This window comes from Rutidosis leptorrhynchoides, chromosome 1, assembly GCF_046630445.1.
Source record: "Rutidosis leptorrhynchoides isolate AG116_Rl617_1_P2 chromosome 1, CSIRO_AGI_Rlap_v1, whole genome shotgun sequence".
In the NCBI taxonomy this organism is placed as follows: Eukaryota; Viridiplantae; Streptophyta; class Magnoliopsida; order Asterales; family Asteraceae; genus Rutidosis; species Rutidosis leptorrhynchoides.
This window is the reverse complement of record NC_092333.1, coordinates 494,754,883-494,777,363: the sequence shown is the minus strand read 5'-3', so window position 1 is coordinate 494,777,363 and position 22,481 is coordinate 494,754,883. Positions and strand designations below refer to the sequence as shown.

Sequence of the window (22,481 nt, the reverse complement as noted above, 5' to 3'; positions counted from 1 at the left end):
TTTGATTATTTGAACATTTACCTCCATGTGACCATTTTCCGCATTTGTGACATCTTTCTAGGTGTCGTGCTCTTCTTTTCGCTGCGGATTTTGATTTTCCTTTACCAAATTGTAACTTATTATCTTCGCATCTGGATTCTTTTCTAACTCCGTCCATTCTTTCTCTGATTACTGATACTATTTCACTTGGTAGTGTGTCATTATTACGTTTAGTGATCAAAGCGTGTAGCATTAGACCATGGTTTAGTTCACAGGCAGTCTTCATTTTGTAAAAACCTAAAAAAATAAAAATTCAGAATGGGGGGAGAAGACTAGTTCTTTAGGGTCTGCTAGGGAAAGACCATTCGGGTTCCATTTTCGAGAACTACACGAAAACAGACAATCTAACTCTAACAGAAATACATAAACCCCCTATACTTAGTTGAAATTGTGATTAACATTATTTTCAATTGAATCATCAACAACTTGTATATCTTTGACTTTTACTTCAATCCATTTGTTGATTTCCTCCGTAACTTTCACAAATTCAACTAACACTGCCTTTTCTTTTGACGATAAATTGGATATTAATCGGTTATATAGCTTAAAGTTTTCTTTAATCTTAGCATCGTGAATCCGTTTATAAAGTTTCTTCGTTGAACTGTTAAAAATGGGTTCATCTAATTTCGTATCATCAACGACGTTCTTTGTGATTGGATCATCATTAAGTGTTTCTTCATCTTCCCCACCCTTATGCGTTTTTATTGGTCTAACAGTTTTGGTTTGTGGAGATCTAAACTTTCGGTTCACAAAGGTGATCGATGTATCACCATCCCTAAGTGTCATTCTACCTTCTCTTACATCAATGAATGCCTCGGTGGTTGCTAAAAATGGGCGACCTAGAATTAGAGGAATATCAAGGTTTTCCTCCATATTAATCACTATGAAGTTTGCAACACAGGTCAAACTTCCCACGTTAACAAGTAAATTATTTGCTCTTCCAACCGGGTGTTTAATGGTTTGGTCAAATGATTAAACACCTATTTTGGTTGGTTTTAATTTACCCATGCCTAATCTTTTGTATAAGGAAAGAGGCATAATATTTGCACTTGCTCCTAAATCTGCGAGTCCATTATATACAGCACCATCATTAAGTAAGCAAGAAATGATAAATTCACCCGGGTCTCCTGCTTTAGTAAGTCGAGTTGGTTTGTAAACCTTTTTCGGGTGTTCTTTCCTTGGTTCTTTCACTTCTATTTGAATTTCTTGTTCACATTTTTCTTCGTTTCTTGGAATGGGAGGTTTATATAAGAATTCTTCTTCATCACTCAAATTTGAATCCTCCTTATATTCTAATCTTGATTTTTCATTTGTTGTTGATAACATATTTATGTTTTCATTTTGAAGGTTTTCTTTGGTGGTGAAATTATGATTAACTTCATTGTCAACTTCCATCGGACCATGTATGTAATGTTTAACTCTGTGACCATTAACTTTAAATTCAATCCCATTTGAATTTATCAATTCTACTGTTCCGTATGGGAAAACTCTTTTGACTATGAATGGTCCAGACCATCTTGATTTCAATTTTCCAGGAAATAACTTGAATCGTGAATTGAAAAGAAGAACTCTGTCTCCTTCTTTAAATTCTTTTGAACTTCTGATTCTTTTATCATGCCATTTCTTCGTTCTTTCTTTATAAATTAATGAATTTTCGTATGCTTCATGTCTTAATTCTTCTAATTCGTTTAGTTGACTTAATCGTAGACGTCCGGCTTCATGTAAATCAAGATTACATGTCTTCAAAGCCCAAAATGCTTTGTGTTCAATTTCTACTGGAAGATGACATGCTTTTCCATAAACAAGTCTAAAAGGTGTGGTTCCTATTGGAGTTTTGTAGGCTGTTCTAAAAGCCCAGAGTGCATCCTCCAATTTAATGGACCATTCCTTCGGATTTGATCCTACGGTTTTCTCTAGAATACGTTTTAAAGCTCGGTTGGTATTTTCAACTTGTCCACTTGTTTGTGGATGATATGCGGTGGAGATTTTATGAGTTACTCCATATCTTTTAAGAACTTTCTCAAGTTGATTATTACAGAAATGAGTACCCCGATCACTTATTAAAGCTTTCGGTGTTCCAAACCTTGCAAAAAGACGTTTTAAAAAGTTGACTACAACTCGTGCATCGTTAGTTGGGAGAGATTGTGCTTCCGCCCATTTAGATACATAATCAATGGCTACGAGAATATAGAGATTATTATGAGATTTTGGAAATGGACCCATAAAGTCAATACCCCAAATGTCAAATACTTCGCATACTTGTATGACATTTTGTGGCATTTCATCACGTTGACTTATTTTTCCGGCCCTTTGACAAGCATCACAGGATTTGCAAAGAAGGTGTGCGTCTTTGTAAATTGTAGGCCAAAAGAATCCAGCATCATAAACTTTTCTTGCTGTTAGTTGAGGCCCATAATGCCCTCCTGTTGGTCCTGTGTGACAATGGTTTAAAATTTTACTAGCTTCATCTCCAAATACACATCGGCGTATTATTCCATCGGGACAACTTTTAAACAGGTGTGGATCTTCCCAAAAATAGTGTTTTATATCACTGAAGAATTTCTTTCGTCTTTGGTACGATAATCCTTTTTCAAGGAATCTACAAACTAAGTAATTTGCATAGTCTGCAAACCATGGAATTTCTTTATAATCTATCTTCAATAGATATTCATCAGGAAAGTTGTCTTGTATGGCCGATTCATTTAGAACTTCTAATTCGGGATTTTCAAGGCGAGAAAGATGATCAGCGGCGAGATTTTCTGCTCCTCTTTTATCTCGGATTTCAATATCAAACTCTTGTAAGAGTAAGATCCAACGGATTAATCTTGGTTTAGCATCATGTTTTGAAAATAGGTATCTAAGAGCAGAATGGTCGGTATAGACCACCGTTTTTGCTAGAACGAGATATGAACGAAATTTGTCAAAAGCAAAGACAATAGCAAGGAGTTCTTTTTCAGTAGTTGTATAGTTCGTTTGTGCTCCTTGTAACGTCTTACTAGCATAATATATAGGTTGAAATCGTTTTTCAATTCTTTGTCCTAAAACGGCTCCCATTGCAAAATCACTTGCATCGCACATTAGTTCAAATGGTAGATTCCAATTTGGTGTTATCATGATCGGCGCATTAATTAGTTTCTCTTTAAGAATATTAAAAGATTTGATACATTCATCTGAAAAGATGAATGGAGCATCCTTTTCTAGGAGTTTATTCATAGGAGTGGCAATTTTAGAAAAATCTTTTATGAATCGTCGGTAAAAACCGGCATGCCCTAGAAAACTCCTAACTCCTCTAACATTGGTGGGATGTGGAAGTTTTGCAATTACATATACTTTAGCTCTATCCACTTCAATTCCTTCTTTTGAAATTTTATGTCCAAGAACGATGCCTTCTTTAACCATGAAATGGCATTTCTCCCAATTAAGTACTAGATTTGATTGTTCGCATCTAATAAGCATTCGTTCCAGATTAACTAGACATGATTCAAATGTATCACCGAAGACTGAAAAGTCATCCATGAATACTTCCATGCATTCTTCTATCATGTCATGAAAAATCGCCATCATACACCTTTGAAAGGTTGCAGGGGCATTACAAAGTCCAAATGGCATGCGTTTGTAAGCAAAAGTACCATAAGGGCACGTGAATGTGGTTTTCTCTTGATCTTCGGGTGCTATTGGAATTTGAAAATATCCGGAAAATCCATCTAGAAAACAATAGTAACTATTCCCGGCTAATCTTTCCAACATTTGATCTATGAAAGGTAAGGGAAAGTGATCTTTTCTGGTGGCGTCATTTAATTTTCTATAATCAATACACACACGCCATCCTGTTACAGTCCTAGTAGGAATAAGCTCATTTTTCTCATTTGTAATGACAGTCATGCCACCCTTCTTAGGTACGCATTGAACTGGGCTTACCCATGGACTATCAGAAATTGGATAAATTAAACCTGCATCTAGCAGTTTAATAATCTCTTTCTTAACTACATCTTGCATATTAGGATTTACTCTTCGTTGGCGTTGCACATATGTTTTATGACCTTCTTCCATAAGGATTTTATGTGTGCAATACGAAGGACTTATTCCTTTAATATCATGAATCTTCCATGCAATGGCTGGTTTATGAGCTTTCAACACAGAAATGAGTTGTGATTTCTCATTTTCAGTAAGAGAAGACGATATTATTACAGGTAATTCAGATTCACCATGTAAATAAGCGTATTCCAAATGGTTTGGAAGTGGCTTTAACTCTAATTTCGGAGGTTCTTCTATCGATGATTTGTATCGATATCTGTCTTCTTCTTTTAGCATTTGAATTTCTTCTGTTGTTGGTTCATATCCATTAGCTATAAGTGTAGCTAACATTTCAGCTTCATCAATTGGTTCATTACTTTCTCCTAAAGAACATTCTCCTGTTCCTTGTAATTCTGGAAATTCTTCTAATAATTCTGCATGCGCATCTAAAGTTTGAATATAATAACATGTATCATCTGCAGATTGTGGTTGTTGCATTGCTCTATCAACTGAAAAGGTAACACTCTCATCCTCTATACTTAGGGTCAATTTCTTACCGAACACGTCTATCATTGCTTTAGCCGTGTTTAAGAATGGTCTTCCTAATATGAGAGGAACTTGAGAATCTTCTTCCATGTCCAAAACAACAAAATCTACTGGAAATACTAAAGTACCAACTTTAACTAGCATGTTCTCCATTATCCCTCTAGGATATTTTATTGATCTATCGGCTAGTTGTATGCTTATTCTGGTTGGTTTCAATTCTCCAAGGTCTAGTTTAGCGTATAGTGAATATGGCATTAGATTTATACTAGCACCTAAGTCTGCCAATGCTTCTATTGAACTAAGACTACCCAGAAAACATGGAATTGTGAAACTTCCTGGATCAGATAGTTTTTCTGGTATCTTATTCAAGAGTACTGCTGAACAATTAGCATTCATAGTAACAGCCGAGAGTTCTTCCATTTTCTTTCTATTTGAGATTAGATCTTTCAAGAATTTAGCATATCTAGGCATTCCTGAAATCACATCAATGAAAGGAAGATTTACATTTATCTGTTTAAACATATCCAAGAATTTGGATTGCTCGACTTCAAGTTTTTCTTTCTTCATTTTACTCGGGTAAGGAAGTGGTGGTTGGTAATGTTTAACATAAGGTTTAGCCTTAACTGTGTTATCTTCATTAACCTTCTCAACTACCGGTTCTTTTTCTTTATCTTGATTAGGTTGTGGTTCTTGTGGAGTAGGAATAGCTTCATCAGAAGTTACAGGTATTTCAGGTGGTTTAAGTGTTGTACCACTTCTTGTGGTAATGGCTTTAGCTGTTTCATTCTGGGGGTTAGCATTTGTATCACTAGGTAGACTTCCCGGTTTTCTTTCACCTATTAACCTTGCTAGGTTACTTACTTCTTGTTCCAGATTTTGAATAGAAGCTTGTTGATTTCTAAATGCTTGAGCATTTTGTTCATTAGTTTGTTTTTGAGATGTGAACAACTGCGTTTGAGTTTCAACTAGCTTCGTCATCATATCTTCTAAATTCGGCTTTTTTTCATCGGTTTGTTGTGGTGGTTTGTTTTGAAAATTAGGTCTTTGCTGATTGTAAGTATTATTGGATACTTGTTGATTGCTAGGACCTTGTTGGTTATTGTATGGAATATTTCGGTTATAATTCTGGTTTTGATTGTAAATCAGTCTTGGCGGTTGATAATTATTCTGATAATTATTTCCAGGCCTTTGGTTTATGTATGAAATATTCTCTCTTTGTTCCATTGTTAATTCAATACTGAGACAATCTTTTGTCAAATGTGGTCCTCCACACTGCTCACAACTAATTCGTATTGAGTGAATATCTTTAGTCATCTTTTCCATTCGTCTCTCCACAGCATCTATCTTTGCTCTAGCTGCTTTAGATGATCTAACGATATCTTTTTCTTGGTGCCACTCATGTGAGTGGGAAGCTGTGTTATCAATAATTTTGTAAGCATCAGTTTCGGTTTTCTTCATAATAGAACCACCAGCTGCTATATCTATGTCTTTTCTTGTAGTGATGTCGCATCCTTGGTAGAATATTTGTACTATTTGACAGGTGTCTAAACCATGTTGCGGACATCCTCTTAATAACTTTCCATATCTTGTCCACGCCTCATATAGAGTTTCATTCGGCTTCTGTGTGAACGTAACAATTTCTGCTTGAAGTCTTACGGCTTTAGATGCAGGAAAGAATTGTTTAAGAAAATTTTCAACTAAAACGTCCCATGTATCGATCGCCCCTTCAGGTAACGATTCCAACCAATCTTTGGCTTCTCCCTTTAAAGTCCAGGTAAATAACATGAGATATATCTGTTCATCCTCTACTTCTCGGATTTTAAATAGTGTGCAGATCCTATTAAAGGTACGTAGATGTTCATTTGGATCTTCCTTCGGTGCACCACTAAATTGGCATTGATTAGTCACCATGTGTAGAATTTGTCCTTTGATTTCATAATCTGGCGCATTAATGTCTGGATGAGTAATTGCGCGACCTTGGCCAGTGCGTTTAGCTCTCATTCGGTCTTCCATACTTAAAGGTTCCAGATTCTCCATAATTGAATTTGTTGAATCGGAATCACTAGAGGATTCTGATTTAATGGTTCGTTCCCCAACAATCTCTGTTTGAATGATTGGTGGTTCCGGAGGAAAGTTTAATGGTTCAGGATCTACGAATCGTTCCTGAATATTCTCCGGATTCTCAATTGTGAGGTCGGGTTCAAAAAATGGATTATCGGAAATTTGAACTGGAGTACTTGGTCGACTGGATGACGATTCTAAAGAAAAATCAACGGCAGTAATATTTGCTAAATGTCTTGATCTAGTTACAGGTGGTGAACGTACAAAAGGTGGTGAACGTCTTGCTCGGTGCATTCACTGAATATCCTATTAGTTTTTAAAAGGAAAGAAAAATTATAATAAGTTATCTAATCAATAGACTTTTCTGATTTTGCCCACGTTTCGAATAGCCAAAAGATGCAGCAGAGGGGCAGGATCCGTTTGGTCTCAATATAATTGAGGACTGTTTGGCTCCAATAACCCGGTCCACGTACAAATCCAACTATTACTACGAACCAGAAAATTTTGATGTCTATCAATTTAACCACTTAAAATAAATTTTCGTAATTTTAAGAAATTTAGATAAGAAGTAGAATAAAAATCTATGTCCTAAAACTAGAATAGCGAGAAATAAGAAAGAAAAAGAGCGCGTCGGAAAAAGGTCGAAAAAGAAAAATGGTTGAAAAATAAAAGGTGACGGAAAAATAAAAGAAACTTATAAAACTTAAAAATACTTGACTAACCTAACCTTATTACTACAACTAACTTAAAATTATAATCGCAAATTGAGATTACTAATTGGAATGATAATTGATACATAGGTAAAAGTCGTCTAAAAATATTAAAGCTTACAGGAAAAACTAAATCCCAAATGGAAATAACTTAAAAAGAAACTAAAACTTAAAAAGGCGTCGCAAAATTCTAAATCACCTAAATCTTAGTCTAAAGAAACAGCACTTAAGGAATTCTACGGCAAAGCCTAAAAATCTAGAAGTAAAAATAACTATGACAAAAACTAAGTTTAAAACTAAATATGAGCGAAAAATACAAATATTACGCTAAAACAATTAAAAAGGGACAAAATATAAAAATATACAAAAAGTTGTAAAAAGTACAATTTTTTTATAAAAATATTATTTTTATATTAATTATTTATTAAAACTATTAATTTTACAATTTAATTAAACTAATTTAACTAAATAAAACAAATTAAATAAAAAGAAACTTTAAAATAAAACTTAATTATAATAATAATAGATAATTAGGGTTTATAATAATAATAATAATTAATAAATACCCGTAATTAATGCTGAATTAGGGTTCTGTCGCGTGTCAGAAAAGCTCCGCGAGTTGCGGTATTCGAAGAAGCAAACCTCCGCGAGTCGCGGGGTTTCAAAATTCAACTGACAGCTTGTTTAAAATTCGACGCGTTTTTATTTTTTTATTTTTTATTTTTTTTTCTGTTTTAAATAAAAACCAAATAGTTAAATAAGACTTATATTTTTATAAAATAAAAATAAAGAAACTTTATAAAACTTAAATATTTAACAAAATCTTAAAAATACTTATATTTTTGTTTTTCTTTTTTTATATTTTCGAATATTTAAAACGTATTTTTATAAAAACGAATTTTAATAAAAGTAAACTAAAAATCTTTTTTTTTATTAGCGTTGCGCTTCCGGCGTTTAAGAGTGTCCCCGGCAGCGGCGCCAAAAATACTTGGTGTGGTAGCGGGGTGTATATAAAATAGCTTTATATTTTAGCAGGAAATACTATTAAATACGATACAATTTTACACAAGATATTTATTTATTTAGAGAATGGATATACTTAAACCTTGCTACAACACTTATAGGCAGTGTACCTAATCATACAGTAGTGTAGTTTCTAGTAAGTCCGGTTCGTTCCACAGGGAAAATCTTTAAACAAAGCTTAACGCTATATTAGTTTACTTTTATAAAAAATACAAATATATATATAAGTAATATTATTATTATAAAGGGGGGTTTTTTACCGTTTAATGACCGGTTTGTTGATTTTAAAACTTTAGTCGCAGTTAAAACCAAATGTAAAATATTAAAAATAAATACAAGACTTAAATTAAAGCGTAAAGCAAATAACGATAATGAAATTACGAATAATAAAAGAGCGATAAAATAAACTTGCGATAATTAAAAAGTACGATAATTAAAAGTGCAATTAAATACAATAACAATAAATAAAAATGCGATAATTAGAAGTGCAATTAAATATAAAATAAAGGAAATAAAATATGAAATAAAAGAATTATGCTTATTTAAACTTCCGTAATCATGATGTTTGACGTGTTGATTTTAGTTTTATGCCCATGGGTTAATTGTCCTTTGTCCTGGATTATTTAATATGTCCATACCGATTTGTCCATAATAGTCCATCAGTCATAAATATAAAGAGCGAAAGCCTTCGTCAAATTATTCTTATTCCCGAAGTCAAATATTCCAACTAATTGGAGATTCGAATTGTAACAAGGTTTTAATACTTTGTTTAATGAATACACCAGGTTATCGACTGCGTGTAAACCAAGGATTTACTACTTTGTTAACAATTACACCAATTACCCTTGAATGTAATTCACCCATGTTTCAACAAGTTTATTAACTATTAATCCAGTTCCGTATCCGGTAAAATGAATAATTATTGGTATTTATAGATATCCCGCCCACCGTACCCAGTCAAGCGTATGTGGTTATATATAAATACGTCGAATTATAAGTTTGTATATTAAATTAACAAAGTATCGTTTAGTTAATATAAAACCCATTGATAGCCCATAGTCTAATTTCCACAAGTGTCGTTCTTTTATCCAAACCCCAATTATGGTACAAAGCCCAATTACTCAATTTTAGTAATTAGCCCAACATCATGATTACTTCGGTATAAATAAGCATAATAATAACTTAGCTACGAGACATTAAATTAAAAAGGTTGAACATAACTTACAATGATTAAAAATAGCGTAGCGTTACACGGACAGAATTTCGACTTACACCCTTACAACATTCGCTAATATACCCTTATTATTAGGATTAAAATTAAAATTAAAATTAAAATTATAATATATATATATATATATATATATATATATATATATATATATATATATATATATATATATATATATATTACGATATAGATAGAGAGATGGATATATATTGTGTGTAAAAAATGATCAGAATTCGGTTGGCTTTATAGGGACTTTCAGAATTTGGGCCTCCGCGACTCGCGGCCCTTTTTGCCTTCAAACTCCGCGAGTCGCGGAGTTTGTAAATACAGCTCACAAAGTTTGGAGTCTTTCTTGCCGACGGTTTTTTTATTATTTATATAATATATAAATAATTATAAGAATTATTTAAATATTATATTATATTTATGTGCATAGTTGACTTGTAATTTTTAGTCCGTTGCGTCGAGCGTTGAGAGTTGACTCTGGTCCCGGTTCCGGATTTTCAAACGTCCTTGCGTACAATTTAATATCTTGTACTTTGCGTTTTGAATCTTGTACTCTTGAAATTTCGAGACGTTTCTTATCAATAATTGGAACCTCTTTGATTGTCTTTTGTACTTTTGAGCTTTTTGGTCGTTTGCGTCTTCAATTCGTCGAATCTGTCTTTTGTCTTCACCTTTTATTATTTAAACGAATATCACTTTTAAATAGAACAATTGCAACTAAAAGCTTGTCTTTCTTGAGGAATAATGCTATGAAATATATGTTCGTTTTTAGCATTATCTCCTGTAAGATCATCAATAGAAACATCGTCAAAAGTAACTTGACTCGGTTTAGGACTCCCCATTTCCGGTTTACCATAGACCGAATCTTCATCAAAAGTAATATCTCGCGAACGAACTACTTTTCTAGTTTCGTTGTCCCAAAAACGATAGCCCATTTCATCCGACCCGTAGCCTACGAAAATACACTTCTTTGACTTAGCTTCAAGCTTGTCTTTATCCACATCTTTGGTCTTCACATATGCATTACACCCAAAGATCATAAGGTGACCATAACTCACCTTCTTGCCTTGCCATTCTTTCTCGGGAATTCGGAAACCTAACGGTGTTGAGGGTCCCCTATTTATCAAATAAGCCGCCGTATTGACCGCATGCGCCCAAAACATTTTAGGCAAACCGGCATGTAGTCTCATACTCTTAGCCCTTTCATTTAACGTACGATTCATACGTTCGGCGACCCCATTGTGTTGCGGTGTCTCCGGTACCATTTTCAACATTCTAATACCGAGCTTTGCACAATGGTCCTTAAACTCAAGACTACCATATTCTCCTCCATTATCTGACTTCAAGCACTTAACCTTCAAGTTAGTCTCATTTTCTACCATAGCTTTCCACTTCACAAAAGTATTAAATACATCGGATTTAGCTTTAAGAAAATAAACCCATACCTTTCGAGTGGAGTCTTCAATGAAGGTGACATAATAGCGAGAACCTCCATGTGATTCTACATTGGTTGGACCAAACACATCCGTATGAACGAGCTCCAATTTCTCCAACTTAGGTGCATTCCCCGATTTCCCAAAAGTCACCTTCTTTTGCTTCCCATAAACACATGGTTCGCAAAACCCAAGTTCTACTTTCTTCAAATCCGGAATCCTCCCACTCGAAACAAGCATCTTCATACCCTTCTCACTCATATGCCCGAGTCTTCGGTGCCATAGAGTTGATTCAGACTCAACATTAACCATAGCAACCACCGTGTCTTCATCAAACACTTCAACCATATAAAGTGTTCCCCTTTTATGCCCACGAGCCATAATACTACTACCCTTAACCACCTTCCATTGGCGGTTTTCAAAAGTAACCGCGTTACCTTCATCATCTAATTGACCAACCGAAATAAGTTTCCTTTTTAATTTAGGAATGTACCTTACGTTCTTCAAAGTCCAATTAGAACCAAGAGTAGTCTTCAAAACAACATCTCCAATGCCCTCTATATTGAGTTGCTTGTTGTCCACCAATCTCACCTTGCCTTGGTATGAACGAAAATTCTTCATCATGCTTTTGATATGAGTAGCATGAAACGAAGCTCCCGAATCCAAAATCCAAGACTCCATAGAATTTTCAACACTAAACAAAAGTGCATCATCACTTTCCCCTTCGGCCAAGTTTACACCTTTCGTGGAACCATTTTTGCAATTCCTTTGAAAGTGCCCCTTTTGATTGCAACCCCAACAAGTAACTTCACTTCTATCCTTCGATGGATACTGATGTCAAAGCAGAGGGGTATAAAATACTATTAAATTTTAGCAGAAAACACTATTAAATACGATACAATTTTACACAAGATATTTATTTATTTATAGAATGGATATACTTAAACCTTGCTACAACACTTATAGGCAGTGTACCTAATCGTACAGTAGTGTAGTTTTTAGTAAGTCCGGTTCGTTCCACAGGGAAATCTTTAAACAAAGCTCAACGCTATATTAGTTTACTTTTATAAAAATACAAACATATATATAAGTAATATTATTATTATAAAGGGGGGTTTTTACCGTTTAATGATCGGTTTGTCGATTTTAAAACTTTAGTCGCAGTTAAAACCTAATGTAAAATATAAAATAAATACAAGACTTAAATTAAAGTGTAAAGTAAATAACGATAATGAAATTGCGAATAATAAAAATGCGATAAAATAAAATTGCGATAATTAAAAAGTACGATAATTAAAAGTGCGATTAAATAACAATAAATAAAAGTGCGATAATTAGAAGTGCAATTAAATATAAAATAAAGGAAATTAAATATGAAATAAAAGAATTATGCTTATTTAAACTTCCGTAATCATGATGTTTGACGTGTTGATTTTAGTTTTATGCCCATGGGTTAATTGTCCTTTGTCCTGGATTATTTAATATGTCCGTCTGGTTTTTGTCCATAACAGTCCATCAGTCATAAATATAAATTGCAAGTGTCCTTGTCAAATTATTATTATACCCGAAGATAAATATTCCAACTAATTGGGGATTCGAATTGTAACAAGGTTTTAATACTTTGTTTAATGAATACACCAGGTTATCGACTGCGTGTAAACCAAGGTTTTACTACTTTGTTAACAATTACACCAATTACCCTTGAATGTAATTTCACCCCTGTTTTGATTATTCTAGTGGCTATTAATCCATTCCCGTGTCCGGTTAAATGAACGATTATTCGTACATATAAATACCCCGCCCATCGTGTCCGATCGAGTGTATATGGTAATTTATAGGGACTCCCAATTGTAAATCTTTATATTAACATTAACAAACTTTCATTTAGTTAAACAAATATAAAGCCCATTAATAGCCCATAGTCTAATTTCCACAAGTGTCGTTCTTTTATCCAAACCCCAATTATGGTACAAAGCCCAATTACCCAATTTTAGTAATTAGCCCAACATCATGATTACTTCGTTTTAAATAAGCATAATAATAACTTAGCTACGAGACATTAATATAAAAAGGTTGAACATAACTTACAATGATTAAAAATAGCGTAGCGTTACACGGACAGAATTTCGACTTACACCCTTACAACATTCGCTAACATACCCTTATTATTAGAATTAAAATTAAAATTAAAATATAAATTATATATATATATATATATATATAAGTTTTACGTATGAAGAGGAAGAAAAAAGATGATGAAATTTGATCAGAATTCGGTTGGCTTTATAGCCAGAGTTGAAAATTGGGGCTCCGCGACTCGCGGCAAAATGCCCTTAAAACTCCGCGAGTCGCGGAGATGTATTTACAGCTCACACCCTTGGAGTTTCTTGCTGCCGACGGTTTTTAATATATATATATAATATATATATAATTAATATAATTAATTATATATTATATTATATTTATATACATAGTTAACTTGTAATTTTTAGTCCGTTGCGTCGAGCGTTAAGAGTTGACTCTAGTCCCGGTTCCGGATTTTCGAACGTCCTCGCGTACAATTTAATATCTTGTACTTTGCGTTTTGAATCTTGTACTTCTGTAATTTCGAGACGTTTCTTATCAATAATTGGAACCTTTTTGATTGTCTTTTGTTCTTTTGAGCTTTTTGGTCGTTTGCGTCTTCAATTCGTCGAATCTGTCTTTTGTCTTCACCTTTTATTATTTAAACGAATATCACTTGTAAATAGAACAATTGCAACTAAAAGCTTGTCTTTCTTGAGGAATAATGCTATGAAATATATGTTCGTTTTTAGCATTATCAAATATTCCCACACTTGAGCGTTGCTTGTCCTCAAGCAATATTGTCTTGAAATACTAGAATCACTTCTTTATTCTTCACACTTTGTACATCAGTGATTTCTATACGGCGGTATAAACTATGGTAGTAACGATATGGTTTACAGTCCCACATGACTATAAAAATTTAGATCCATTAAGGAAATTGGATCTTTATGAAAACATTTGATCTTTTGAAAATTAAATCTAGTTTTTACCCTAGATAAGTTTTCCGGAATAACCCTTTACCGGTGTTTGCAAAATATTTTTGTGGGTTTGGTGGGTTTCAGATTTGAAAATTTTAGCTCAAAACTTGCGGTTTTGTGTCACCCACTTGCTAACCTTGTATTTGGAAAGCAACACGTCCAGTTTACTTGTTCCGTATATTACCTTTAAGCAAACTACCGTCCGGTTGTAAAGGAAAGCGTTGAACAAGCAACTGTTAAGGCAATGTCCCGTGACATGCTTTTGATTATGGTCTATAACGTGTCGGACGCAATTACTATCCTTGGTAGGAGCAATAGTAAAGCTCACCCTTATAATTTTTCGGTCTGGCACAAGGTCCTGTCTTTGACCATGCTATGCAACCACCGTTCTTACGGTTGACACCCGATTTAGTTCAGGTGACCTAATGAATTCCAGGTGAATTCCTAGGATTTTACGTTCAATGGTAATGAACGCATTAAAAATAGGGTTTTCAGAAAACAAATCGGTTTGTAATTTTGATCAAAATATTTTCTCGTTTAAGCTCGAGTTTAGATATCATCGAATTCCATGAGTTTGTAATTCTCAATCTTTAAGGTCAATCTCTAGGATTGAGTAATATCAGTCTTAAAAGCTGATTTTTAATCTTTAAGGAGATTATCCTTTCTGGGGATCTGATTCATTAGTCTTATCCAGCTAATTTGCATGGTGCCCCCCCATTGTACGAGATAAATCCTTCTCATGGTTAGGATAAATCTGACCACTTGGCGACCCTGTTTAATGCTGAGGTCCGTGGATTTCCTGCTGATTTTAGAGATGACTTTTCTAGATTTTTCGTCAACCTACAGCTGGTCTGGACGACAACTTCATGACCTAAATCAAGAAGCGCGTTTCTTTTTCGGAAGACTTTACTTCCTTTTAATGATGGAATTGATTCATCGTGTAGATCCATCTCTTCTTTTCTTTCATTGGGTAAAACAGTTTAGTTTAGTCCAAAGCAAAAGTATTTTCAGTTATTTGTTACAGATATATGTGACATATGTTTAAAATAATTTGGTAAATTTTCCCACACTTGGCTTTTATTTTCCTTTTTATCGTCCTCTATTCCATTTTAAATGAAGTTTAACATTTTAGTTTGTTTCTCAATTTATGTCCTTTCCGAGGTAACAATAATTTCGGTGTTAAAACCTAGTTTTATCGTTCATAAATATGTATAAACATGATTTGAATTCATTTAATTGAAAATTTTTTACTAGAATTGGGTAGTCAGTATATAAGACTAGGGCTGTTCTTTTTTATCAGAGAGCACTAGATTCTAATACAACTACTGCTTTACTAGTATTTTTAATGGTAACTAAGTGTATAAAGTAAAAAATTTTAAAATCCGAAAGAATTTAACCCCTTCCCACACTTAAGATCTTGCAATGCCCTCATTTGCAAGAAATCAGTAACAATTTAAATTATTGAGGGTGATTTGTGTGAAAATGATTAAATTTTTACCAAAGTTTCCAAATATATTGGCGTTTGTTTGCTGAATGATAAATGGTGCACATCATTTGTTCATTCCGTCTTGTTGTTATTTCACATATATTTTGCATCTTGTCGTCAAAATTAGTTGCTTTTGCTGAACTTAATGCCAGTCTTTGAAAATGCGTTGTTTTACCCTGTTGTGTACATAAGATAAACTGCAAACATATATACATATTTTTGAAGTTTGGTATATTACCCCACATTCAAAAATTATTAAAATCTAAGAATAAAAGTTAGATAATTATAAAAATGATTACAATATTAACAAAAATATTAAATGCATCAATAATTACAAATTACAAAATAAAAAAAAAAAAAAAAGTAAACTAAGGATGATATTGGTACCAATAGGGGTTCCACGCATAACCATAAGTGCTATAGAATGCTTCGGCAGGGTCATACGTAGGATATGGTGGCTGCATCTCTATCGACCAAGGAGGGAAGACGGGTTTCGTTGTAGGAATATAGTTTCTACCTATATGTTGGCAATGCGCTATGATCTGGTTCTGATGAACTTGCCAATCTTCAAATGCTCTCTGTCTAGCATTTTCGTATTCCTGAGAAGCTATAAACCTATGCATTTCTTGCATCTCATTCCCCCCTCCTACATTACCTTGCTGCTGGTTTCTCTCTACCTGTGGATGTCTACCATTGTATCGTACTGCGGCGTTATTTCGCCGCTTCAAAACTTTCGCACCATGGTATACATTTAAACCTATAGTGTCGCGGGGTTCCGGCTCTTCTACTAATAATCCCCCCCGACTTATATCCACACCGAGATATTCACCAATCAAAGTAATAAAAATACCACCTCCTATTATGCTATGTGGACGCATCCCCCGAACCATAGCTGATAAATAATAACCCACACAATATGGTATACTTACAGCGCTGTGTGGGTCTCGAATACACATATGGTAAAACAAATCTTGTTCATTTACCTTTTCTTTGTTCTTACCCCTTTGTGTAATCGAATTGGCTAAAAACCTATGTATCACTCTTAATTCGGCTCTATCTATATCCAAATAAGAGTAGTTTCCCCCTTTGAAACGGTGATGGCTTGTCATTTGACTCCACACACCGTGTGTATCAAAATTCTCATCTATCTTTCTACCGTTTAGTATCAATCCTCTACAATCGGCAGACGCTAATTCCTCAGGCGTATATATACGTAAAGCCTGAGCCATGTCCAGTAAAGACATGTGGCTCATCGAACCGCCTAACAAAAATCTAATAAAAGAATGATCGGTTAAACTAGCTACCCGATCATTCAACTCTATACTACATAACAACTCTTCACACCATACTTTATATACAGGTCTGCGTATGGTGAATAAACATATCCAGTCATTAAAAGAAGAATTACCATACCTCTGTACCAGTAATTCCCTAATTGGCCCGGCCAATTCTACAGCTTCTAAGGGTCCCCATTCTATGACCCTCGGTACCTCAACAACCTTGGAATGAAGAGTATGCAAACCCCGTTGATATTTTGGATAATCTATCCAAAGTCTGTCAAATCTCAGGTTCGGGTGCAACTGTTCCAAGTGCATATCTGAAAAGGTCATGACTGGATGAGGTACATCCTGCTTGTAGTAGTTATCTACCTCCTGTTGTTCCAAGTTCTCAGCAGGAGCATGGCGGGCTTGGGATGAAGATTCACCCCTTTCATTCTGCAAAACACATCAAACACAAATTTTGTGCATCCAAATATGCATTAGTGTCAGCAAAATCATCAATCAAAATAATTACAATGACATTATCAATTTATATCAAACTTAAGCTTATTTTCACATTTTTATCAAATCTACACTTTTTCAAATAAGCATATACGAAAATTTTCGCCAAGTTCATAAGCATTCAACTCAAATAACATGTCAAAATAATCATTACTAGCAATCAAACAAGTCTCAAATGGCATTATCTTTCAAAAATCAAGTTCATGAATTTTAGACTTGAAAAAGTCCACTTTAATTCTCAAAATCATGTTTAGGCTAAAAGTTTGGATCATTTAACTACCTAGACATGTTACACTACTCAATTTAGCAACAATTCATGACAAAAATCGGCCATAACCTGTTTATATCAAAAAGCCCCAAATTTGCTCAAGAACACAAACCCTAGATTATTCAAAAATTGAAGTTTAAGGCTTCTAATCATGTTAAACAACATCAATCTAGGTTATACAAGCATAATACATAAACAATTTAAGTCTAATTACACTAAAAAGCATCAAAATCAAATTGGGGAAAAAAATAGCTCAAGAACACTAAAATTCGAATTAAATGGTGTTTAGGTGTAGAAATTTACCGTTTTTCTTGAGTAGTTCTTAGATATCATCCTTCTCAACATGATTTTAGCAAAAAATTTGGTGATTAACGGTTAAAAATTGGGATTTTTGGGAGTGATTTTCGGGTTTTTTCGGGTCTGTTTTCGAGCTGTATTTCGCAGTGTTTTTGAGTGTGGGAGAGTGATCAGTTCGTGCAGCTCTTTTATTTTTTTTCTGGGTTTTGGTCCCTCCGCGAGTCGCGGAGATTTAGGCTCCAAACTCCGCGAGTCGCGGAGTTTGGTATTTTTTTTTTTTTTTTATATAATCATTAACTTCTTAAAACAATTTAGTAATTAATTTTAAAATTTTGTTTCCCTTGTTATTTAGGATGAGGTCGTTTCGGATCGATGTCCTAGTCCGTCCCTCGACAAAATTTTAAAATTTGTCTTTTTGTAGCGATTGTTTTAAAAGCTAAGATTTTTGGGTTTTTTTTTTCAATGTTTTTGGCATACTTTAAATCAATAAGATTAAAAATAATGATAATAAAAGTTCTCGTCCCTCCCTCGGGTAAAGCAATTTCGGTTCAAAGACCTAGTCTTCAACTTACGACGAATTTTAAAAATCATATTCTTAACTTAATGAGATAAAGTAAATTTTTGTTTTTAAATTCACACAACTTAAATATAAAATTCAAAATTACAAATTAAAAATTAAAAATTCACACCAAACTTAAAATTTGAAATGCATAAAATTAAAATTTCATATTTTAAAAATTAAAAATTCATACCAAACTTAATTTAAAAATTTATAAATTCATACCAAACTTATATTATTTTTTCAAATATTTACAATTTTAAAAATATTGTTTTTACAAAATTTACAATATTAATTTAAGATTTAAATATTAATTTTAAAAACATGGTAAAAAAATAAATTAAAAATCTTTTTGTCTTTTTATCCCACTTTAATCAATCAAATATTATCAAAAATATGCGCCCCTCTTTTCGGTAAAGTAATTTCGGTTCCAAGACCTAATTTAACTCATGACGAATTTTTGAAATATTTTGGGTTGATTGATTAAAGATATTTATACCTTAAGAATAAACGTTAAATTTCGCAGTGATGTAATAAATTTTTGAATGATATCAATAATTTCGGTCGCCAAACCTAATTTTATTTAATACCAATTTAATACTTTTTAACGAACAAATTAGCGTTTATTATCAAAAGGTTAAAAATAAAAATAAAAACTATACAGACATACCTGTGAAATAGATTTCTTAGTTATATGATCTATTATATTCATAAGATAGTCGGTTTAATTGGTTTTCCATGGCTGCATAGGCGTAACCTCGAGCATTCATTGTCTTTTCTTCTAAACATATGAACGGTCCGTCTCTGCATAAAGTAACAAATTCGGTATTTGAATAGGTTTGATTATTTGAACATTTACCTCCATGTGACCATTTTCCGCATTTGTGACATCGTTCTAGGTGTCGTGCTCTTCTTTTCGCTGCGGATTTTGATTTTCCTTTACCAAATTGTAACTTATTATCTTCGCATCTGGATCCTTTTCTAACTCCGTCCATTCTTTCTCTGATTACTGATACTAATTCACTCGGTAGTATGTCATTATTTCTTTTAGTGATCAAAGCGTGTAGCATTAGACCATGGTTTAATTCACAGGCAGTCTTCATTTTGTAAAAACCTAAAAAAAAAAAAAAATTCAGAATGGGGGGAGAAGACTAGTTCTTTAGGGTCTGCTAGGGAAAGACCATTCGGGTTCCATTTTCGAGAACTACACGAAAACAGACAATCTAACTCTAACAGAAATACATATTATCCTTTAAAGACTTGATTCTCCCCACACTTATTTAGCTGTGGTGTCGAAATTGTGATTAACTTCGTTGTCGACTTCCATCGGACCATGTATGTAATGTTTAACTCTGTGACCATTAACTTTAAATTCAATCCCATTTGAATTTATCAATTCTATCGTTCCGTATGGGAAAACTCTTTTGACTATGAATGGTCCAGACCATCTTGATTTCAATTTTCCAGGAAATAGCTTGAATCGTGAATTGAAAAGAAGAACTCTGTCTCCTTCTTTAAATTCTTTTGAACTTCTGATTCTTTTATCATGCCATTTCTTCGTTCTTTCTTTATAGATTAACGAATTTTCGTATGCTTCATGTCTTAATTCTTCTAATTCGTTTAGTTGACTTAATCGTAGACGTCCGGCTTCATGTAAATCAAGATTACATGTCTTCAAAGCCCAAAATGCTTTGTGTTCAATTTCTACTGGAAGATGACATGCTTTTCCATAAACAAGTCTAAAAGGTGTGGTTCCAATTGGAGTTTTGTAGGCTGTTCTAAAAGCCCAGAGTGCATCCTCCAATTTAATGGACCATTCCTTCGGATTTGATCCTACGGTTTTCTCTAGAATACGTGTTAAAGCTCGGTTGGTATTTTCAACTTGTCCACTTGTTTGTGGATGATATGCGGTGGAGATTTTATGAGTTACTCCATATCTTTTAAGAACTTTCTCAAGTTGATTATTACAGAAATGAGTACCCCGATCACTTATTAAAGCTTTCGGTGTTCCAAACCTTGCAAAAAGACGTTTTAAAAAGTTGACTACAACTCGTGCATCGTTAGTTGGGAGAGCTTGTGCTTCCGCCCATTTAGATACATAATCAATGGCTACGAGTATATATAGATTATTATGAGATTTTGGAAATGGACCCATAAAGTCAATACCCCAAATGTCAAATACTTCACATACTTGGATGACATTTTGTGGCATTTCATCACGTTGACTTATTTTTCCGGCCCTTTGACATGCATCACAGGATTTGCAAAGAAGGTGTGCGTCTTTGTAAATTGTAGGCCAATAGAATCCAGCTTCATAAACTTTTCTTGCTGTTAGTTGAGGCCCATAATGCCCTCCTGTTGGTCCTGTGTGACAATGGTTTAAAATTTTACTAGCTTCATCTCCAAATACACATCGGCGTATTATTCTATCGGGACAACTTTTAAACAGATGTGGATCTTCCCAGAAATAGTGTTTTAAATCACTGAAGAATTTCTTTCGTCTTTGGTACGATAATCCTTTTTCAAGGAATCCACAAACTAAGTAGTTTGCATAGTCTGCAAACCATGGGATTTCTTTATAATCTATCTTTAATAGATATTCATCAGGAAAGTTGTCTTTTATGGCCGATTCATTCAGAACTTCTAATTCGGGATTTTCAAGACGAGAAAGATGATCAGCGGCGAGATTTTCTGCTCCTCTTTTATCTCGGATTTCAATATCAAATTCTTGTAAGAGTAAGATCCAACGGATTAATCTTGGTTTAGCATCTTGTTTTGAAAATAGGTATCTAAGAGCAGAATGGTCGGTATAGACCACCGTTTTTGCTAGAACGAGATATGATCGAAATTTGTCAAAAGCAAAGACAATAGCAAGGAGTTCTTTTTCAGTAGTTGTATAGTTCGTTTGTGCTCCTTGTAATGTCTTACTAGCATAATATATAGGTTGAAATCGTTTTTCAATCCTTTGTCCTAAAACGGCTCCCATTGCAAAATCACTTGCATCGCACATTAGTTCAAATGGTAGACTCCAATTTGGTGTTATCATGATCGGTGCATTAGTGAGTTTTTCTTTAAGAATATTAAAAGATTTGATACACTCATCTGAAAAGATGAATGGAGCATCCTTTTCTAGGAGTTTATTCATAGGAGTGGCAATTTTTGAAAAATCTTTTATGAAACGTCGGTAAAAACCGGCATGCCCTAGAAAACTCCTAACTCCTCTAACATTGGTGGGATGTGGAAGTTTAGCAATTTCATCTACTTTAGCTCTATCCACTTCAATTCCTTCTTTTGAAATTTTATGTCCAAGAACGATGCCTTCTTTAACCATGAAATGGCATTTCTCCCAATTAAGTACTAGATTTGATTTTTCGCATCTAATTAGCATTCGTTCCAGATTAACTAGACATGATTTAAATGTATCACCGAAGACTGAAAAGTCATCCATGAATACTTCCATGCATTCTTCTATCATGTCGTGAAAAATCGCCATCATACACCTTTGAAAGGTTGCAGGGGCGTTACAAAGTCCAAATGGCATGCGTTTGTAAGCAAACGTACCATAAGGGCACGTGAATGTGGTTTTCTCTTGATCTTCGGGTGCTATTGGAATTTGAAAATATCCGGAAAATCCATCTAGAAAACAATAGTAACTATTTCCGGCTAATCTTTCCAACATTTGATCTATGAAAGGTAAGGGAAAGTGATCTTTTCTGGTGGCGTCATTTAATTTTCTATAATCAATACATACACGCCATCCTGTTACAGTCCTAGTAGGAATAAGCTCATTTTTCTCATTTGTGATAACAATCATGCCACCCTTCTTAGGCACGCATTGAACTGGGCTTACCCCATGGGCTATCAGAGATTGGATATATCAAACCTGCATCTAGCAGTTTAATAATCTCTTTCTTAACTACATCTTGCATATTAGGATTTAGTCTTCGTTGGCGTTGCACATACGTTTTATGACCTTCTTCCATAAG

At 33.9% G+C, this 22,481-nt stretch overlaps 1 pseudogene; it reads right to left on the bottom strand.

The window, feature by feature from the left end:
* Positions 1-22,481, bottom strand: part of LOC139840845 (uncharacterized) — a 168,809-nt pseudogene that overhangs the window by 95,458 nt on the left and 50,870 nt on the right.